This window comes from Gossypium hirsutum, chromosome D05 (genome assembly GCF_007990345.1).
Source record: "Gossypium hirsutum isolate 1008001.06 chromosome D05, Gossypium_hirsutum_v2.1, whole genome shotgun sequence".
Lineage (NCBI taxonomy): Eukaryota > Viridiplantae > Streptophyta > Magnoliopsida > Malvales > Malvaceae > Gossypium > Gossypium hirsutum.
In genome coordinates, this window is record NC_053441.1 from 8,304,608 (window position 1) to 8,328,186 (window position 23,579).

At 32.3% G+C, this 23,579-nt stretch overlaps 1 pseudogene; it reads left to right on the forward strand.

Moving 5' to 3' along the window:
- The first annotated feature begins 6,499 nt into the window (after nucleotides 1-6,499).
- On the forward strand, nucleotides 6,500-22,211 carry LOC107902732 (laccase-17-like; annotated as a pseudogene).
- Nucleotides 22,212-23,579: the final 1,368 nt, after the last annotated feature.

Genomic DNA, 23,579 nt, shown 5'->3' on the forward strand with positions numbered 1-23,579 from the left:
AAATATAACCATTCCTAAAAAAAGTTAAACTAGAAAGTTTAATAAAATTACTTACTGAATGAAGTCAACCAAGAGTTTCACAAATTTAGGATGTTTTGAAATAACTTGAAAATTATTAGTTTTTATAAATGGTTCAATCATTTTATATTTACATATTACATGCTCAAAAAATGTATTTAATATAAAATTAAAATAATATATACTTTTTTAAATATATATAATTGAATTAAAATAAAATTTTTAAATATATATTTAAATCACAATCAAAATCTTAAGTGTATAATTACCCTAAATCAAACTTAATATATTAAGTTGTATAATTTTAATATTTATTTTTTTTATAAATAATCGAAACATTATAGAGGAAAAAAAAATAGTCTGAAATGCGGAGGGCAAATACGTGCAATCATGATGGAGCATTAATTTTTTTATTACATATGATGAACTTAGATTGCTTTCGTCATGCCTGGAATCTGGACAGTTATTGATTAGACGTCCCAGTAGTTGTATCCCCTATTGTATTCAGCACATTAAGATTGCCCGCTCTCCTTCATTATGGTCGTTTTTCTTTTCATTTTCAATTTACCCATCAGCGTGTTAGACTCTAAACTTATTGCCTACCTTTTTTGCTTTTACTCCTATTTTTATTGTCCGTAGTCAACAATATACAAATATAAATCATTATTAGGTTAAGAAATTTCTGAATCATCTTGCCACCTCTATTATACTATATATAATCCCCAAAGGGTTGTTTTATCAATAATAATATTGTAGCAGCAAAATATTTATATAATATATGTTGGAATAACAAAATTTTGACGCTCCTAAGTGCAATATCCAAACTTAAGGTTTCATTCTGCTGAAAAATATAGGGTATCGGTTTCTGAAGTTATTTTATAGTGAATTCTAAGGTCCAATAAATTTTGGCGACTTATTTCTTTGCTTAAATTAGACTGCTTTGAAATAACAATAAAACTTGGGAGTGAAATAAAACTGTGATTAGCTGATCAATTTTTTTTTTACTAATTTTTTGGATTGGGCTCAAATTCGTGGCAAGATAACTTTGTTTTAAGTTAAGATTGAAGCATGGTGATAAATCATTGTGTTAGGACTTGTGAGAGCAAAAATTCTCAACGTCAACAAAAATATTTTTATCAGACACAAAACTCTCATCACCTAAAAATCCAAATAACATGGTGGATCACACCCATTCATTCAACCATCCTAAAATATATGTTTGTATGTACAAGATTGAGAGAGGATGGAAAATTGCTAGCAAGACTTTGATTAGAATGGTAAACTTAAGCTTTCAGATTCTAAGTTTTAGATTTGAGTCTTACTTAATAAAAATTGTGTTTGGACGGATCAATTTGAGTTAAATTAATTATTAAAATAATTATTTGGTTTAGTATTTGTGATTTATTTTTTATGATAATTATTGATATGATTGTAAGTTATAACTTCAAAAAAGTGATGTAAGATACAACTTCTTTATTATAAGAAAATATTATAATTTACTGAAGTATTTTAATAAATATGATTTTTTACATTAATATATATATAATTTTCAGTATCAAGTGTTGAGTGTAGTGGCAAGACATATTATACTTTAAAATAGAGTGAAATTCAAATATTAGATACAGTATTATTAAGAAGAATAAATATAAATTGTAAAATAAATATGAAAAAGTAAAAAATGTATATATAGTAAGTTATTACAGCTGTAAGGTAGACAGGGGACGTTATAAGAATTGAATGAAAGGAAACTGTCTCGAAAAACATTAATTCAAACATGTCATTTCCTTTTCACATCAAAATAATGGAAAAAAATGTATTTGAAAATATTCTAAAAAGGAAAAAGTTCTAAATGTTGGAATAATGATTAAAACTGGATATCACTTTTAACAATGATGACATGAAACTTAAGCGTATATATATTTTTCTGATTTTATCAAAATGGGTAATTGGAACAATGATTAAATCAGCAAAAATGGGTACTGGATGCAGTAACGGTAAATCATCATCATCTCCCGCAGCCCGAGATTCCAAAACGGCAGACGAATAACTGTCAACTTACTAACCCTTTTTCTGAAAGTTTAATCGCCCTCTTCATCATCTCCAATCATGCCACCGCACCCGCCTTTCGATACTTTTCCAAATAATCTTCCTTAAGAAAAAAAAAACACTTGACATAAAATAATAGTTTCATACTATTCTTTTTCCTTCAATTTGTGCCTTTAACCATCAAGTCTTGTAGATATTCAACCGAACAAAACTTTAGTCAATATTTTATATATTTGTGTAATGGATATAAATTAGATTATATCACCTCACTAAAACTAAAGTTATTTGTTCATATGTTGTACATTCATACCCACGTTATATATATATGCTTTTATACATTTCAATGGCATAAATTTTATCTTTTTCTTTTGTTATTTTTAAAGTTTGTTTTGTTGCTTGTAGTTGCCTCCCTTCATAATACCGATCTTACTATTTGAATCCAAGTTTTCTTATTGAGAGTAAAATGTATTTTATATTGCATCAAATACTTGTGATATGCTTGGCTACAAATATAATAACATGGGAAAAACTTATTAGTTAATACATGTGTTAAAATAGTATAAATAAAGAAAAAATAGTACAAATTTAAACTTCAAATCAGAAGGATGAGTAAAACCCTTGTAAAAAAATATACCTCTCCAAAATAGGCAAAAAAAATCCTTCTTTTTGCCGTAAACAAATCATGTGAGTGACTAAAAATTACCAATTGTAATTAATTTATCACTAACTCATGCATTAAAACATGTAAAAAAAAATACTCCTACTAAACGTAACATTATTGCTTAAATTCTTTCTATTTATTTATATATTTCTTTACCTCAAAAAAGACTGTCGTTCGAATACAATGGAAGGATTAAAGATGTCAATTAACCTTAACCACGCCTAACTAAACAACAGTGAAACCGAATAAGCTAAATGAAATGAATTTAGATTTAAATTGTAATGGCCCAAATTCAAAATTATCGGAATAGTGGTTTCGTAACCACAAATCCGATTTAAAGAGAAATTTATTTTAATATTTTTGCATGAATATTGATATGATAGGAAAAATCGTATGAAAATATCGATAGAAAAATTTTACTGATTAAGTGGTTAGTTAGAAAAAGAAATTATTGAAGGAATTAGGTAAAAATAAGATATCGAGACTTCGATCTCGTAAAACCGAGTCAAAAATATTTTTATAAATATTTATGAAGTGTTAGTAATATGGTATTAAAATTTCGGTAGAAAATATTAATGTTTGGGTAGTCAATTAAGTGAAAAGGACTAAATTGAAAAAAAATGTAAAAGTTACTAGAGGGATTAAATAGCTCAATTGTGAAATGGGGAGGGACATAAATTGCAAATAACCCCAAAAGGAGATATTTTAGGCGGCATACGCAGAGAAAAATCAGGAGAATTGAAGAAATAAGGGTAACATTGGAATATTACAAAATTTGCTTTAAAAGTTAGGACTAAAGTGGAATTATCTAGATTTCTCTTTAATTTTATGCACTCTCATCAGCCAAAAACGTCCTAAGGGTTTCTTCAAGCTGGTTTTTCATAATTTTTTCACCAAGTGAGTTAATTCTTGCCTTTTTCTTGTAATTTTTGCGTTTCTAAGACTTTTACAACTAGGTCCTATTACTTAATTCATTAGTTTTTGATTTTATGAATGATATTGAAAGTTGATATGAATATGTGCTGGAAGTTTATGAGGAAATAGGATGAAATTGATGCTTTAATTTGTTTATGAGATGATTTTATTAGGTAATTCCAATAGAAATTGATTTGTAGGACCTAATTGTGAAAAAGTTTGGAATTAAAGTTTAGTGCTGAAATTCTGATTTCCAAAGGTTATAAGGTAGTTTAAAGTGATATAATAAAGTGTTGATTGAGAAAAATCAGCTCAATTGAGAGGTTAATTGAGCAGGGACGAAATTATCATTGTTGAAAGTTTAGGGGAAAAATGGTAATTAACACCATGCACTAAAACAGTTTTGGACAGCAGCAGTACTCTAACTTTGAAAAATCACAAAAAATTGTAGAGATCGAATTAGAGGATGAATAAAATATGAAATTAAAGCTTATTGAGTCTAGTTTCTTATAAAAGAAACGGTGTAAGCAATGGAATTGTAAATCATGAGATATAATAGATTTTGTGAGACAAGGTCAGAATGAATTCGGGTTCCCCTGTTCTGACTTTGGAAAATCATTAAAAATTGTACAAAATTATTATGAGTTATAATTTATATTCTTAGAATCCTTAATGAGTCTATTTTCTGAGGAAATAAAGGGAAGCATCATCCTAATTCTGTACAGTGAGATAATTAATTTTTAGTGAAGAGGGGTCAGAACTGTCATACAGTGAAATAGGGGAAACTTTAAAGAATAAACTGTACTTATTGGCTAAACCAAAAATTCTGAAATTTTTATGGTAAGGAGATATGTGAGTCTAGTTTCAGGGAAAATTAACGGATCTTAATTTGGAGTTCTGTAGCTCAAGATATAAATAATTTAGTGACTGTGACTCAGTGAGGCAACTTTGAATGCACTATAAATAATAATGGAATTGTAGAGAAAGTTACATATGAACATGAAATGTATTAGATTAATGATTAAATTTATTTATTTAGATCCAGAAAATTCAAATACGAAGCAAGATCGAGGAAAAGAAAAAGTTCGGGATTAGTAGATTTTTGTTTACGAACAATTGTCGAGAGTTAAGAGCTCAGAGGTCGGATTTGGTCAGAGACACATCACACTATCAATCTCGAGATCTCGGTGCATAAAGGAACTTTATTTTGGAAATCAATGGCATGTATAAGCTAGTAAATTAGATGTTAATGTGAAATGAATTTATGGTTAGCCATTGGTATGGCTAACAAATTTTGGTTTTGGTATGTGATGAAATTATCTTATGAATATGATAAATCTATCTTGAAAAAAAAATTCGGTAAGGTAATGCCTCATACTATATTTCAGCGATGAATACGGGTAGGGGGTATGACATAAATTATTATCATCCCATTTAATTTTTAACTTCACAAATCAACCTAAGGGTTAATATTTAGTACACTATATTATACTTATTTTTTATTCTACAGACAACTTTAAAAAATTACAATGTGTATTTTTTAAAATATTTATCGAGGTGGAATTTCATTGTATTGAGGTTTTAAAATTCTAAAAATGAATTTACTTGTTTAGGTAAAATATATTAGAGAATTTCATAGCTTGTGAGTAATTTCAAGAGGAATTTTTAATAGCTTAAATTCCACCTGAATAGGTGCTTATTTAAAACTCCTCATAATTTTATTTGTTTTATATAATATAAAAACTTAAACTTCAAAAATTATTTTATTTAAATATAATATATATTTAAAATTATTTCATTAAAAATTCTTACAAATATAATGATATCCATATTGAATATCTTTTATATTGTTTATTTTAATATAATTATTCTTCTTTTATAATTAATTTTTTTAATTTGTAAAATTTTTTAACCTAATTTTTTTCTACATCAATTATTTACTCAAATAAAGTAATTACAAATCCTAGTTTTAAATTGATGAATTCTAAAATGTTAGAATTTTAAAATTTTTAAAAATTTTAAAATTCTTCGTCCAAATACACTTTATGAGACACTTGTTAGAATTTTAACTCTATTTGTTGAGTTTAAAAATTCTAATAGTAAAAATTATTCATAAAATTAAATTAATATTTTATTTATTTATTTTTATAACATCAATTAAAGACAAGTCTCACTTAAAAAAAACTTGAGTAAATAATTAATAATTAAATTTAATCGATTTAAGTAAATTTCTTCGATAAACTGACATACGGCTGGCCGACTTTGGCCATTTATGCGTGGAACATCATTACAGAAAGAAAGCAAAATAAAAGGAAAGGGCTAGTAGACCTCAACATAACAATATAGATATTTTTACCTAACTAACATAAAAATATACATATATATACAAGAATGACATAACTTTAAAAACAATTACGGGAATAATCTAAAATGAACAGTGGAGTGCAGTTCTGACACTCAAGTCAATCATTCCCCCTCATTGCCTGCTGATTGTTGGGGGGTTTAATAAATTTGATTATTTTCGGTATTTTTTGGTGTGGGCACTATGGTGCCTGACACCCATGTTAGTAAAAAAAAATTATCTCGTGATTTTAGCAGCCGACAACAGTAAAAAAATAACCTTTTTCTATATATTTTTATGCCAACATTGTGGTGGTCAGCATCCATGGCAATTTTTTTTTGTTGTGTTTCTAGTGGTCGGCACCAATAGGCTATATATACCAACCGTGGATGCACTTTGGGTTCTGATAAAACGGGAAGTGAGAAAAAAATTATGAATGTCGTGCTGAAGAGAAAAAAAAAATAGGGGAGTGTACCATCAATTGGAGATTTCTATTTTGTATTGGAAGCCATGCGTTAATGGAGTTAAATTTTATACTGTCACAAGCCGGTCCGTTAACAAGAATTATTGTGCCGGTGCATCGAGATATGAAGGTGAGGGCAAAGGTGTTGTCGTCAATCCAATTAGTCGAGGATATTTCGTATGGGGGGAACATTGACTCAATAGAACGAAAAGTTACGAAAACTCCTTTGGAAGTGTTAGTGGCGCAAGAGTTCGATATGAAGCTTGCAGATTCGACTGTGGGGCCGACACCTTTGGGAAAGGTGGGTTGTGCATTGGGCTTCAAGAAAAAGGGAGCGATGCAAAAACAGTCGGGACGAGTAAATGCTACGAGTAAGGTACATTGCGAACATTTTGATAGTGTTTTGAATTCTGACTTGTTGGCTTGGCAAGGTCGTAGAGGCCCTTTCAAAGTTCGTGAGCAAAGAGGGCAAGAGACTGCGAGAAATACGAAGCCAAGATGTGAGAATCAAGATGATTCAAGAGAGAACAAGTCAAAGTTGAGGCAAGTTAGAGCGGAGACTTCTTGCCAACAAGATGTACCAACGAGTGCAACGGTTCAAGTGAAGATGCGACGGAAGCCGAGGCAAAGGTTCCAAAGGAAGGGACAACCTGATTGCAAGGCAAGTCAGGAAGACGCCAAGGCAACGAGAGGGTTCAAAGGCGAATCAAGTCAGTGCCATTTGGAAGTCGCAACGAGGGCGTTGCGAGAATGGGTGGGGGAGAATGTCACGGGCCAAAGTGCAAAGCCCGTGTCTGTTGCACAAGATGCGCCCCGTGGAGGTCTATCGATTAGATGAGGAACATTTAGCCCACGAGAGCTGGCCCGATTCAAAGAACTATTGGGGAAGCCTATCAGATTGAAGCCTGGTTGGCCCGATAATGAAGACATGGCAACTTAGGCTAATATGATAACTAATCTTATAAGATAGATGAATCATATCTTGTAAATATTAGATTAGATTTGATATGGCATATCTTGTAAATCCCTAAAATAAAGGGATATGGTTAATCTCGTCCGTCGATGTAAATGTATCTTGACCGTCAGTTTTGGGGGAGCTCAACTATAAATAGAGAGCCTCCCCCTCATTTGTACTCATTCCATTGTATGTTGAATTCTTAAGAGTAATAGAATTCTAAGAGTATTTACTCAAACACCTTGTGTGCATTCTTTTCTGTGGCTTTCTGTTGTTCTTTGGTTTAGCTTCTTTTGGCATAAATCGCTTCTACTCTTCAATTTGGTGCCTTGGAGGAGTTCTTAAGGAATCCTCACTTGAGTTAAGGCTGACTTAGGCGAGTTTGGACGAACGGATCGCCTAAGGCAGCACGGATCGCAAGAGAAAACTCTAGCCCCGTGACAATTTACTATACCCCATGACCACAGGTCCATTAGCCGAGAGTCCCTGTTGAACCGATACGTCTTCCAACGTTATCATGCACTCCCCACATGAAATATGGAATACGTGGGTCTTTGGGCGTCATCATTCCACAATGGCAGATATTAAATACTGCCTTAAGTAAAAAATCTCCCCGGCGGCATTCAAGTGTGGTATAATCCTATGGTCGGGAAAATATCTTGGAGCATGGAGTCAAGGCCTCAAGACTCAGGACCCAATACCTGTCCTGTACATATGCCAAATTTCATAATTAATGAATAATTGTTTTTTAAAGATACTAACTTCAAAAACATTTAAAAAAAATAAATTATATTGTTTTATTTAAAATTGACTTGGACCACATTTATCAGCTCATTTATCTTAAGTGTTGTGTGGTTGGTAGCTCGAATAAGAGAACTCATTCCGATCGATTTCTGTATAAATAGCAATTAAATTATCAATCATCATACAAAATAACAACAAATAATTGAACAAATCATTCAAATGAACAACATGTTAAATTACCTTAAAACTTCAATTTTAATACACGGAAAAAAATGCAAAAAAAAAATCTGGTGGGTGGTTGGTCGATCGGTGGTAGTTGATGGTGGATGGGTGGGGGACCATTGGCGCACGTGCGTGCGCACACACATATATAGTGGGGAAGAAAGAAAAAGAAAATGAGAAAGAAAGGGAAAAAAAGAAGTTGGATGAACAGTATCGGGCCATTAGGTCAAATTAGCGTCAGGTGGCATTATTTAATATGGTTTTTCAATTAATAGATTTGTTTAGCATTATTTAATACGATTTTTCCGTTACTTGAATATTTGTTTAGTATTATAGTTCGTATTTATAAAAAATAACAACATTTTGTATATTATTAGTTTTTCAACCATTTTTTATATTTTTAAAAACATTATATCACAACTTCTTTTATTATTCTCAATTTTATATCAGTTCTGCTACTGGTAAAACTTACGAACTTATGAAAAATATTTTTTTATAACTTAAAAACAACACCTTCCGTTTTTATCATACTAACATTTACATTAAAATTTACTCAAAATTTTATTTACCTCTACTATTGTCATTGTTTTACAAAATTTGCCTAACTAATTTCATAATTTATGAAAAATCTCTAGGTGCAATAATACTAACTAAATTTGGATTAATCAAACTACACAGTTTGCTAATGTATTTTGAAAAGTATTTTTTTCAGCAAATTCATCTTCTGTTTGAATCAAGTCTACCGTTGCATTTAGTAATATTAGGTTCGACCGCCTTCTATCAAATACATATATGTTGCTTAATTTTATTATTAATTGTGTTGAAATCGCAACGACTTCTATTATTTGAGCTTTCGACCAAACAACGCTAAGCTGATATTTAAATGGCTCCATCGGGAATCTTGTGCCCCAAGTTTCAAGTTCTCGTGATACAAGGTTCGGTCAATGAAAACTGCCACCTACTCGTGTAAACTGTAACTGGCACCTTCACCCCTTAACATCATAACTTTTGTAGTTCTCGTGACAGCATATAATTCAACTTCGTCAACACATAACTACCAATATATAATAGAAATCTCTAGTTGATGTTACACTCTCCAAAAAGATGAAAAAAACTTCAATCTCTCTTTCTCTTCCCATTTTTTTTCTCTTCATTTTTTTCTTTAGCAGGCCAATCTCAATTTTTTTTCTCACTTCCCTTTTTATTAGAATCCAAAGTGCATCCACGGCTGGTATATATAGCCTATTGATGTTGGCCACTACAAACACGGCACCAAGAAAAATTATTTTTTACTGCCATGGGTGTCGGCCACCATAGTGTTGACACTAAAAAATAGAAAAAAAATATTTTTACTGTTGCCTGCCACTACAATCATGGGATAAAATATTTTTTTAGTGACATGGGTGTCTACCATTACAGTGTTGGCACCAAAAAATACTGATTATTTTTTGCAGTATTGACCACCCAATAAAAAATTATTATTTTTGGACCGGAGAATACCTATATTTTACAAAATACGAGAGAAAAATATATATGGGTGTCGGCCATTACAGTGCCGTAACAAAAAATATATTTTTTAAACTCCCAGCAATCAGTAGACAGTGATGGGAGAATGATTGACTTGGTTGCCTACCACCGCCCTCCACTTCATTTTAAGTAACTCCGATCATTGTTTTTAAAATTGAGTCATTATTGTAAATATTTATTTTTTTAAGGTTAATTGAGTAAAACATCAATAATATAGTAAGACATTAAATAAGGTTGTCTTATCATCGTCATTTACGACATCAGCAATGCCGGTATTTCGGGTCAGGTCATTGTCACCCACTATTCTGTTGTAGTAGCCACAATTTAATTCAACAACATTTATATCAACATTTTAGCATATGTTACAATTATACTATATAATAAATTAATCTGAATATTAATTTAATTAAGAAATGATTTTTATAAATAAGTCATATTAAATTTATATAAAATTAATAAAGACTCACCTATAATTAAACATGAATTTAACTCATCATGCTTTTTTTTAACGTTTAATTCTCCTATTTTAATTAAAGTTTTATTTGATTTTCGTGTAAATTTTAAAAAAATATTTTTATATAATTTTGTACATACACATAATGTGTCATAAGTTAAACGTAAAGTAATATATAGACACAGATATATATATACATATTATGATATTTACATTAAAATAAGGTTTTACTGCTAAAGTTTTTTTTTTCCATTTAATTTTTCTTATAATGAATTATTTAACTGCAGATCCATTTTTGTGGGAAGTAGCTAAGTGATAGGTTTTACTTTAAAAATATGGGTCCTTTTATTGATTATTAATTGTAAATGTTCTGTCCTAATTACTACTATTGATTTTTATTTATATATATTTGAAAATATTATGTTTGATAAATGTGTGGAAGACTAAGAATTCTCCCCAAAAGAACAGTGTAACGAATATAGAGAAATGGTAGTGATTAGTTAATCACTTGAAAGAGGTTTGAAGTTACTGTAGTTTTGGGTAAAAGGTTGCTTCTTCCTCAAAATATCCATTTCAGTCTGAGCATAGTTATGTACAATATTTTTAATTTTATTAATTTATATATCAAAATATTTTTTATTTTTTAAAAAAATATCATCAATGATCATTCAATTTTATGCATGGTATTGACGGGACTATGCATTTAGCTTATGAATTAAAAATTTTATATGTAACAAGCAAGATAATTATTTAGGGTAACAGAAAAAAAGAGAGGTTAATGCATGACAAGTGAGCTCTTAAACTAAACATTAATTAATAATGTATGAAAAAGAAAACGTTAAAGAAAAAGAAATTAACCGTGACATAACGCAAAGAAAAGCCTTCACAATCATTAAATTAAAAGAGAAGAAAATTTAAAATTTATGACGAAACACAATCAATCAGAGTTATGATCTTCTTTTTTGTCTGATAGAAATTAATTTTCTTACAGAAGTTCTGTGGAACTGATTACAGCACGGTTGATTAAACAAAGTTAATGACAAATACACACACAAAATTGCTATTATGAGTAGTTTTGGTTAGGGTAGCTTCTTCTGAGTTTCAGGGGGCTCAGAAAACCCTAAAACTCTCCTTTTTGTTTAATGGAGAGTTCGTTATACTGCATTATTTAGCATCGCTTTCTTTTTTGGAAATAGAACAGCAACCCCTTATTTCTTTCCGTGCCTGCTACTGCTGCTACGTTGCATTTTTTTTTCTGACAAATTTTTTATTGAAAAGATCTTTTTTTCCATAGTTGAGTTTAGCATAATCTAGTTTTTTGTTTCAAAGGAATGAGCTGCGTTTGAAGGCAATTATCCATGGATAATCAAGGAAGATAATAAAGAGAGAAACAGGAAAAGAAAATAGTACTGTGTAATTAATGAAGATTCAGGCTTTAATTACCTAGTGGTGACTGGTGAGCAAAAAGGGCTGCTTTCGAGCAATAGTTTTTAATGCTTCTTTAAAGATATATCAATCGAACTATCTAAAATTGTTTGCATTTTGACTGTGCATCTCCAGTAGTTTCCCTGTAAATTACCATATTCAATATTAATCTTGCTTCATCTTTATATATACTCCTTATAAAATATCAGAAGCTGTTTTTTCTTTTCCATGCATGTGATCGAAATTTTTGAAAACATTTTTTGATTTTTACCGCTAAGGAATCAAACCGAACATGCATCAGAATTTCTTCTTCTTGGGAATGACTACTGTAAACCGCTTTAAATGACATATAGCAATATAGGTTCTTTAGTTTTCAGAATATACGTATATATATATGATACAATCATACGTTGATATATTGTCAAAAACTAAGATGCCACTTGTTACATAATAATTATGTTTAATTTAATTTATTAATTATGTGTTTTAATCTGATTAATTCACAATATATGAATTTATTCATCATTAGTGCTTCCAATACAAATCCAAATCTGAAGAATATTTATACAAAATTAGACGATATGAAATAAATTTATCATCTTTGACGGTAGTCTGAACTTGTTCTAACAACCGGTCATAGGTCATTTCAATGTAGCTGTAGAAGCTACAGTACTCAATTTTATTTTTAAATGCTAATGTTTCATTTTAATGCTTAAAACTGATTAATCTCTCTCTATATACATATATTAATAATTAATATATATATTATATAAGCTATATCCCACTGGCTTTGATGAAATACGTAACTCAAATACTAGCAAATAGCAGGTTAATTTACCATTCTGGTGTTGCTCTTCATCCCCTACGGCAGTTTTAGGGGCATTTCTGCGGATATTTATGATCTTCTGTCTCCATACTGAGCCTATCGGTCCTACAAGTTTGATGTATGCGTCACTACGACGGATGCTCATAAATTCAGGCTAATACTAAGAGTAAATATGAAATACATATACGTTATGGAGCTGCAAAATGTTACTCGCCTGTGCCACACTAACAGGATTGCATGCCAGTACTGGGCTAGTTTCCGGGACCTCACAACGGAGGGTATCCATGGAAACAGACAGCTTCGGTGGGGATTGGCCTTGGATGGACATATACGTGAGACCCAGTTTCTGTACAGATTTTGCCCTGCCTATGTTACTTCACCATTTTAGGCGTAAGGACCATACTTTGGGGTGACCTGCCAATTTGCCAAGCTTGACAAGGAAGTTTCCGTCATCTGTCGATGAATAATAATGAATGAGTAGAGTGAAAAATCAACAAGTTTAGTTAATGCGGATACTTTGGTAAACATAAGACATTGATACATTAAATTGCAGGAGAGATTCAAGTACCGACAAGTGGAGGCCCAAATGTCTGCGATGCCTTACACAATAAATGGACCCTCAAATATAACTGCTCTGCCAAAAGGTGTTTTGAAATGATATGATATGATGTCGTCACCATGAATTACATGTAATTTAATGCCTCTTAACTTATATATTAGTCTGACAGGACATACTTGTGCAGTTTAATCAATGCAGCTTCCAGCGATGAACTTTTCTTCTGCATACCCTTACGACAGTTGAAGCTAATGCTGTTGACGTGGTTAAATATAAGGAAAATTATATTTATGTATTTTATAATTAAATTAAAATTAAAATAAATAGTGAAATGGATTATTTAAGTGTCAAGTGATAAGGGGTTAGTTGTTATTTGAATCCATTTCACATTTCATCTTAGTTTGTTTCGAGGTAAAATTATCAATATTTATATTGGTTTTAGGATCTTAGTATCTTGTGCTGAATGTTGGTCTTTTTAGCTAGTTTTAAGTATTTTTATGTTTAATGTGGAATAAACTATTTTTTAATAAGGTTGAAGTATTGAGAATTTTGAGATTTTGATTGAAGATGTGTGGGTTTCCTTTTAGATTTTTTCTAGTTATAGTGAGTTAGTATTTTAGTTTAGTAATTGTAATAATTTATTTAAATGAAAATTCTTATGTAATAATTTTTTTAAAAATATTAACATACAAAACAAGTATAGTCTTGGTTGAAATGGTAAATGAGGGTTGATATATTGAGTTTAAATTCTATTATATATATGTACATAATTTTCTAGAGTTTATATAAAAAACAAAAAATACCCTCAAAATAATATTAGTTACTTTATAATAATATTGGATCTTTAGTAATTTCGCAATTGAATTGAGACCCGATTGATGGGTGACCCTAACTCAGTCAAACTCTTAAATATAATACTAGATACTAGATTATGAATAAAAAAAACATAATCATGTAATAAACAATGTTGTTTGAATCGGGCCAGCCGAGAGACCAGTTTGAAAAGTAGTTTTGAACTGGTTAGATCGAGAATTGGTACAAATTGATTGAACCAATTTTTTTTTAAAACAATATTTTATTAAAAAAATTTAATAATATTTTAATTGGACTGGTTAGATTAATCGAACTGGTGACCTGATTGGGGCGACCATTGATTTAATTTAAAAAAATGAGTAATAAAAATATTTATATGAAAATTAAATGTGATTAGTTGAAATGCTGAAGTAAATATGTTAAAAACTTTAATATTCTAAGGTCAGATTATATTGTGTGTTTTTCTAATTTTATATAAAAGATAAAAAAAGTAAAATACCATTTAATATTACTACGTCAACTTTCATATATGGTGAGATATAGATAGATATAATTAATACAGCCAGAATGTGTTCAAAAGGACCATTTGAATGCGGTTTAGACAGGGGTTTTGGGCCTTCTAAACTTCTTTTAGCAACTTGTTTGAGGAGTTGTTGGCCCATATCCTTCTTGGCTTTTCTAGCTCTTACTTTAAATTAAAAATGGGTTGAATTTATTTATTAATTATATAAATATAAATATTAGTCTAATAAAAAAAAACCAACTCTTTTGACCTTTGGAGATGAGATTTAATCTAACAATTTTAAATATTAAAAAAGGATATATTCTTCAAAATTTGGAACCCATCAATTAGCAACTTGGTACAAGAAGGAAGTTTGATTTCCTGTATTGTAATCAAGCTTTGTCTGTTGATGCTGATATCTTTGCTTCAGGCATGTTGCGTCCATTGAGGTTTCTCTAAGTATCATGTTCCATAATTTTTAAAAAATATTTGTATAAACTATGCATCTCACACTTGTTGCCTTTAGTACAATCGTTGATGTTTGAAATATTCACAAAAGCATATACTTGGAGTGTATATCTCATAATTATATCAAAATTTAGCTTTCGACCATTGTTAACTTTGATATATCAATTGACACTTTCTACATGAGGTTGTGGTTATGAATGGGGTTTAAAGATGAGAAGCAGCCGCAAAGATAAATAATAGAAATTTCTTGTTCAGTTGGTACTAATTAATGATACCATTTTATTCTACTTGAATTGGAGTATAAGTGTCGGCTAAAAACATGTGTTTGACAGAAAGATATTTAATTTCTTAAAGATCCAAGTATTATTCGAAAGGTTAAAACTCTAAATATGTATTGACATAAATATTGGAAACTGTTAAAAAGAAAACGGAAAAGAAAGGATCATGGAATTTAAGCAAGTTAATGATTTGAATTGTATTATTTAAGGAACAAAGGCCAGGTATGCCTGCTTGGCGGCTAGTTTCAAGCCCAAAAGTAGCGATGTTTGCTATATTTAGTAGTTGCTCTCAGAAAGTTAGGATTATTAGTTTCTACACAAAGCCGAAGTTGTGAGTTGAAAAAGAAAGGAGACCGAATAAATTGTTTACCTTTGACGGCACTTCCCCAAGTCCAAGTCTAAGCCGCCTGATCTCTGATCCATATACGTGTATTCAAGCTGTAGTTTAAGCTTTAAAGTCTCTTAGACATAAATAGTATGGCTGCTGTTTATAAATCAACAGCATTTATGGGTGTCTTTGTCTTCACATTTGTCACTTTATGTCTTTTTCCACTGCCTGTAGCTGGGATCACCAGGCATTACAAGTTTGATGTATGTATCCCATTCCCATCGACCACTTTAAAGTCATTGAACAGTATAAAAGAGAAGTCACTTTCATTTTTGTAGATCAAGCTGCAAAACGTAGCTCGTTTGTGCCATGCCAAGAGCATCGTAACGGTAAATGGGCAGTTTCCTGGTCCTTGTGTCATGGTAAGGGAAGGCAACCAGCTTTCAGTAAAAGTGGTTAACCATGTGCCCAACAACATCACCATTCACTGGTATGGAAGTTCTTCACTTAAACACATTGTTTATGTAGTCTAGGAAGTTCCCTCAACTGTAAGTTACTACCCTTTTAGGCATGATGTTCGACAGCTTCGAACTGGATGGGCGAACGGACCGGCATATGTGACTCAGTGTCCCATACAAAACGGCCAAAGTTATGTGTACAAATTCAGAATTGTAGGCCAAAGGGGAACTCTCTTCTGGCATGCCCATATATCATGGTTAAGAGCAACTGTTTATGGTCCCTTGATCATTCTTCCTGGGCTTGGTGTTCCTTACCCATTTCCCAAGCCTTACAAAGAAGTTCCCATCATTTTTGGTAATAAATTCTAAATCAAGGGACATAAAGTTCCATCTATTTGTTTCTTCGAGTGACCTTACTTTTGCTGACATAAATCATCATGGATGATGATTAAACTGCAGGTGAATGGTTCAATGCAGATACAGAAGCAATTATTAGCCAAGCTCTTCAAACAGGTGCAGGACCAAATGTCTCTGATGCTTACACCATCAATGGACATCCAGGACCATTCTACAACTGTTCTGCCAAAGGTACAAAAAGGCTAGTACTACAATATGATGAGCTAATTGAGTCATTTAACTCAGCTGGAGAACTTATTATCATTCATGACAGATACTTTCAAGCTGAAGGTGAAGCCTGGCAAGACATACCTTCTCCACCTTATCAATGCGGCTCTCAACGATCAACTCTTCTTCAACCCTTACAGTGGTTGAAGCTGATGCCGTTTACGTTAAACCATTTGAGACCGAAGCAATCCTCCTCGCCTCTGGCCAGACCACGAATGTGCTTCTTAAGACCAAACAACATATCCAAATGCCTCATTCTTCATGGCCGCTCGACCGTATGTGACAGGGTCAGCCACATTTAATAATTCAACAGTTGCTGGCATTTTAGAATATGAATTATCACCCAATAGCTTATCTTCAAGCATCTCAGTTAAGAACCTTTCCCCGTTTAAACCAAATTTACCTGCTCTAAGTAACACTTCCTTCATAGCAAATTTCGCGAACAAGTTGCACGGCTTAGCTACTGTACATTCCCCGGCCAGCGTACCTCAAAACGTAGATAAGCAGTTTTTGTTCACAGTTGGCCTTGGAACTAGCCAATGTTGGCAAAACCGAACCTGCCAGGGACCTAATGGAACCAAGTTTGCAGCTGCAGTCAATAACGTATCTTTCCCAATGCCAACCACAGCATTACTCCAGGCACACTTCTTCGGAAAATCACATGGGGTTTACAAAACTGATTTTCCAAGAGAACTTAAAATCCGGTTTGATTATATGGGCACTCCACCCAATAACACTATGGTAAATAATGGAACAGAACTACTAGTCCTTCCTTTTAACACAAATGTGGAGCTAATCATGCAAGACACCAGCATACTAGGAGCTGAAAGCCACCCTCTTCATTTGCATGGCTACAATTTCTTTGTTGTTGGCCAAGGTTTTGGGAATTTTGATCCACAAAAGGACCCTAATAACTTTAATCTCATTGACACTGTTGAAAGGAACACTGTTGGTGTGCCAGCAGGAGGTTGGGTAGTTATTCTTTTCGTAGCTGACAACCCAGGTGAGGAGAAATAACACCTTAGTGCAATAGCTTCATTTTTAGTGTATGTATATTGTACCCTAAATTGCTTATTGGTGATAACTGACGACAGGGGTATGGTTCATGCATTGCCACATTGACGCCCACCAAAGTTGGGGCCTGAAGATGGCTTGGATTGTGTCGGATGGAGATCTACCCAATCAGAAGTTGAATCCACCCCCAATGATCTTCCCATGTGTTAACAATCATCAATCTCTTGGACTTTATTCACTAGGCAGAGAAACATTGGTGAGGGAATATTTTTGCTCATTTCAGATTCAAGAGGCAGGTTCCATAACATATCAAATAAGGAATGTTTATGTAACAGCTTGAATTTTAGTGATGTCGAAAACAGTGGTTCGAGACCACCAAATCTAGCAATTAAGCTCGTAAATTTTTATCATTTAATATTTACGAGCCAAATCTGGTTTTTAAAAGATTTTTAAATTAGTAATTTGTGTTTTATAAGGCTTTATTAGATCAAGTGATTTAGAAAAGAGGTATCGAGATCTCGGTCCTATAAACCGAGCCATAAATATTTTTATAAATATTTAAGGAGTGTCATTAAGGTAGTAGTAAAGTTTCGTTAAAAAAATTTAACGTTTTGGTAGTTAATTAATTAAAAAGAACTAAATTGAAAAATGTACAAAATTTGCTAATTAAAGAAATAGTGATTAAATAGCATAAATAGTAAATAAAGGAGGACTAAAAGAGAAATTGGACCCATATGGGATGGTTGAGGCGGCATAAGCATAGAAAATTCAAGGAATTGATCTGAAATAAGGGTAAAATTGTAAAATTTGCCAAATTTAAGTGAAATAAATAGGAAAGTAAAATTCTAGACATTTTCATCATCATTTTTCAGTTTTAAAACAGCCATTGAAGAGGGTTTAAGCTGGTTTTCAATATTTTCTTCATGTAAGTTTAATTATTGCACTTTCCTTAAATTTTTTATGTTTTGAGACTTTTACAATTAGGTCCAACTAACCATTTCATTAGTTTTTGATTTTATTGAAAGTTTTGAAAGATACTATTGATAAGTTTATATGATTTTAGTTATTAGATAATGAAATTGAGATGTTGATGGATACTTAAAGGTATTCTATTAAAGGATTTTGGATGAAATCATGATTTAGGGATTAAATTGAAAAGTTGTTGAATTCATGGAAAATTTTAAAATTTCATGGAATTCATGGGCTGCTATTGATATATATGAAAATATCTAGGCTTGGGATAAGGATTAAATTGCATAAATTTCATTTTTCGAGACTAGGAACAAAATCATCATTAATTAAAAGTATAGGGGTAAAACGATAATTTTGCCTAAGATGTGACTTGGATTGAATTGAATGTAAATTGTATTAAATTGATGTTAAATTTACTCATATAGATCCGAATAGATCAAAAACGGAGTTAGATCGTGGAAAAGAAAAAGTATCAAATTAGTAGTTTATAAGTTACAAACAATTGTCGAGGTAAGTTCGTGTAACTTAATTGTGTATATTTATATATTTATATTGAGTGTTGAATATATAAATTGTGTAAATGTCATATATGTGTATGTAATTGATCTCATAACTGAAAATCTCTAATAAATAAGTCTCGTTTGAATAATGAGATTCGATGGATACAGGGTTCTGTTTCCTGAAATGGTAGCGTTCCTGCATATGTTGCGGACGTACCGTAGCTCGAAAGAGCGTCCCATTACAAGCCCTCTCAAGATTCCCGTTATAGTGTTCTTGCGAGCTTCTCGTTAAATGCTCTTCGGAGCATCCCGATCGGTTGTGACCTTACATGTGTTGTGGGCACACCGCAGGTTTTATGAGCGTCCCGTTATATGACTCTTCGTGAGCTTCCCAATTAAAGGCTCTTTGTGAGCTTCCTGTTAGTGTTTGCTTGAACTTCCCATTATATGGCTATCCGGTGCTACCCGTTAATTGCTCTACGGAGCTACCCGTTATAGGCTCTTTGTGAGCTTCCCGTTATATTTCCCGGATAAGCTTCCCATTACAAGGCTCAATGAGCTTCCCATTATAGTGCTTAAGAGAGGGTTTTCTGTTTAAGTGCTCATAAAAGCACTTCCGAATATGAATTGACGGATTTATAGTATTGTACACTTCAGGTGTACTACCCAAGTACCCATCGAGATTTCAAATGATTCAACGGGTGAAATTCTGACATGATAACATATGAAATCAAAATGAAACTATTATCTGTATATGCATGAATACTTGGAAACTCGATACCTGATGAGCTCATCCTTGTTCTTGCTATTCACATGAAATACATGACTAACATATTTGTTGAGGTTATATGTGTTAGGCTAATTGTCAAATTACTTTGGATGTATTATGCATGTTTATTATATAAGTAAATGAATGGTAAGTTAATTTCTCGTTATACGAACTTACTAAGCATTAAGTGCTTACTGTGTCTTATTTCCTCTATTTTATAGTACTCGGAGGCTCGTAAAGGTTGGAAGCTAGTCGGAGCTACATCATACTATCCCCAGACTTTTCGGTATATATATAAATAGTAAACTAATTTTGGTAATAATGACATGTATAGGTTAAATGTTACCATTGATGGCAATGTAATGTTAGTTGAAATTAGCCATTGGAATGACTATTAAGTGATATGTTTTGATATGTAAATAGTCTTAATATGCTTGATAAGTATGTTTAAAGGGTTGAATGAGGAAACTCATATAAGTATATTGGATATTAGTTTATGATAGTGTATTTGGTAAAACATGTTTATATGTATTAGGCTATCTTGGTAAGTTGGACATTTGATCATAGGTATTAATATGTCATGCATAAGACTTTAATTTGGCTAGGTTTAAATGTCTTGAATTGACTCTTGAATATGTTTAAATGTTTATATAGGTGGAAGGTGAAATTGGGTGAAGAATAAGGCTTGGAAATGACCTTACTTCAAATACCACACAGCCTAAGACACGGGTGTGTCACTTGGCCGTGTGAGCCACACGGCCACACGGGCGTGTGTCCCATATAGCTTGGAAAATTTTGAAATTTCAGGAAAAATTATCTAAATTTCTAATTTAGTCCCGATTAAATTCTAAAGTGAAATTTGAGCCTCGAGGGCTCTCATAAGGGACTTTATGAATAATATCCGACATGAATGTTAAATAATAAGATGAAATGTCTGTATTTAATCTGTTTATTCTGGTAATACTCCATAACTCTATTACGGCGACAGATACGGGTTAAGGGTGTTATATTTATTGGTACCAGAGCTACAGTTTAGCCGATTCTCGGACTAACGTAGCATGTACGAGTCTAGCTATACATGCCATTATATAACTTGTGATAGTGTGATATCTTCTGACCATTTCAAATATGTTTTTCATATAGTAATGTCATCCAACCGAGTTGAATCCGATGAAGCTGAGAGCCAATCTCAAGCTTCAGTTCAAAGAGAAGCATTCAGTAGTAGAAGGCCCATATCTGAGGGCCGAGGAGGAGAAAAAAAGAAGCCTTCTTTTAAATCATGAATGAGTAGTATACAGAATACAAACGAACAAATCCAGCTGTACAACAACCTCCCCTTCCTGCTTCTCAACCGGTTCCTGACATACCACAAGGTACATAATTTGTTAGAACTGGTAAGCCTTCTGTAGATAAAATTCGTAAATATGGAGTAGAAGAATTCAGAGCAATAGCCGAAGATAATTCTGAAAGGGCTAAGTTTTGGTTAGAAAACACTATTAGAGTCTTAGATAAATTATCTTGCACACCAGCCGAATGTCTGAAATGTTTTGTGTCTCTATTAAAAGATTCAGCCTACCAGTGGTGGAACACCTTAATTTCTATTGTACCAAAAGAACAGGTTAAATGAGAATTCTTCCAAACTGAATTCCGAAAAAAGTATATCAACCAGAGGTTTCTTGATCAGAAACAGAAGGAATTTCTAGAGCTTAAACATGGTCGTATGACTGTATCTAAGTATGAAAAAGAATTTGTTCGATTAAGCAAATATGTCAGAGAATGTATTCCGACTGAAATTGTCATGTGCAAGCGATTTGAAGAGGGTTTAAATGAAGATATCAAGTTATTAGTTGGGATTCTAGAATTAAAAGAATTTGTTATACTGGTCGATCGAGCTCATAAAGTTGAAGAGTTGAGTAAAGAGAAAAGACAAGCTGAGATTGAAGCCCGAACTTTAAGTAAAAGATTTACTGAAAAGTCATATCAGTCAACTTCAAAGAAGTCAAAGAAAGATCATGATCGTTCTTTTACTTCTGCAGGATATTCTAGGAGAGACAGAAGAATTCAACGTTCTAATCCGAGATCTCGGGATACAACTGTAGCAAATGTAGGCAGTGTTGGAAATCCCAAACCCAGGTGTAAACACTGTAATAAATTTTATTTTGGTAAGTGTCATATAAAGAGCGGAGCCTGCTTTAGATGTGAATCTTATGACTACCATCTCAGAAATTTCCTAAAAAAGCCTGAAAATGATATTATTCAAATGTCGAAGCCAAGTAATCCTGCTACAAAAGAGAGACCGTCTTGTGATCCCGGTATTATGAATAGTAGCTGAGGTACGGTAAAAGATTCAACTGTCAAATCTGAAGTACAAGCACCGACAATAACATATGCTATTCGTGCACGTGAGGATGCCTCTGCGCTTGATGTGATTACTGGTACTTTTTCTCTTTTTAATACTGATATAATTGCTTTAATTGATCCTGGTTCAACTCATTCATATATCTGCACGAATTTAGTGAATAATAAAAATTTATCTATTGAGTCCACTAAATTCGTGGTTAAAGTCTCGAACCCCCTGGGTCAGTATGTAATGGTGGATAAAATCTGTAAGAATTGTCTGTTAATGATACGGGGTTACTGTTTTCTGGTTGATTTAATGTTATTGTCATTTGATGGATTTGATGTAATTCTGGGTATAGATTGGTTGACTCAGCATGATACCGTGGTAAATTGTAAACAAAAGTATATTGTATTGAAATGTCAGGACGATGAATTACTCTGTATTGAATTTGATAAATTGGATGGTTTGACTAAGGTGATATTAGTCATGTCAGCACTGAAATATGTCAGGAAAGAGTGTAATGTTTACCTTGCTTATATGTTGGACACTAAAGTATCTGAATCGAAGATTAAATCAGTGCCAGTGGTATGTGAATATCCTGATATGTTTCCGGAAGAATTACCCGGGTTACCACCGGATAGAGAAGTGGAATTTTCTATAGATCTTGTTCCTGGAATTTTCTATAGAATGGTTCCAACGGAATTGAAAGAGTTCAAAGCATAGTTGCAAGAATTAACTGACAGAAGTTTTGCACGACCTAGTTCTTTACTTTGGGGTGCACCAATTCTGTTTGTAAAGAAGAAAGATGGATCGTTGAGATTGTGTATAGATTATCGACAGTTGAACAAGGTTACAATCAAGAATAAATATCCACTGCCTCGTATTGATGACTTGTTCGATCAGCTGAAATGTGCTATAGTGTTTTCGAAGATTGATATTCGTTCTGGTTACTATCAGTTACGAGTGAAAGACTTAGATGTACAGAAAATAGCCTTCAGAACCAGGTACAAGCATTATGAATTTCTTGTAATGCCGTTTGGCTTGACAAATGCACTTGCAGTGTTCATGGATTTTATGAATAGAATTTTCAAACCGTATATGGATAGATTTGTGGTGGTATTGATTGATGATATTTTGGTATATTCTTGAGATGAAAATGAACGTGCTGATCATTTGAGAATTATACTGCAAACCCTACATGAAAAACAAATGTATGCTAAATTCAGTAAATGTGAATTTTGGCTTCGAGAAGTTGGTTTTTTGGGACATATAGTGTCGGCTGAAGGCATTACAGTGGATCCGAATAATATTTCAACAATTGTTAACTGGAAACCTCCGAAAAATGTGTCTGAAGTCATA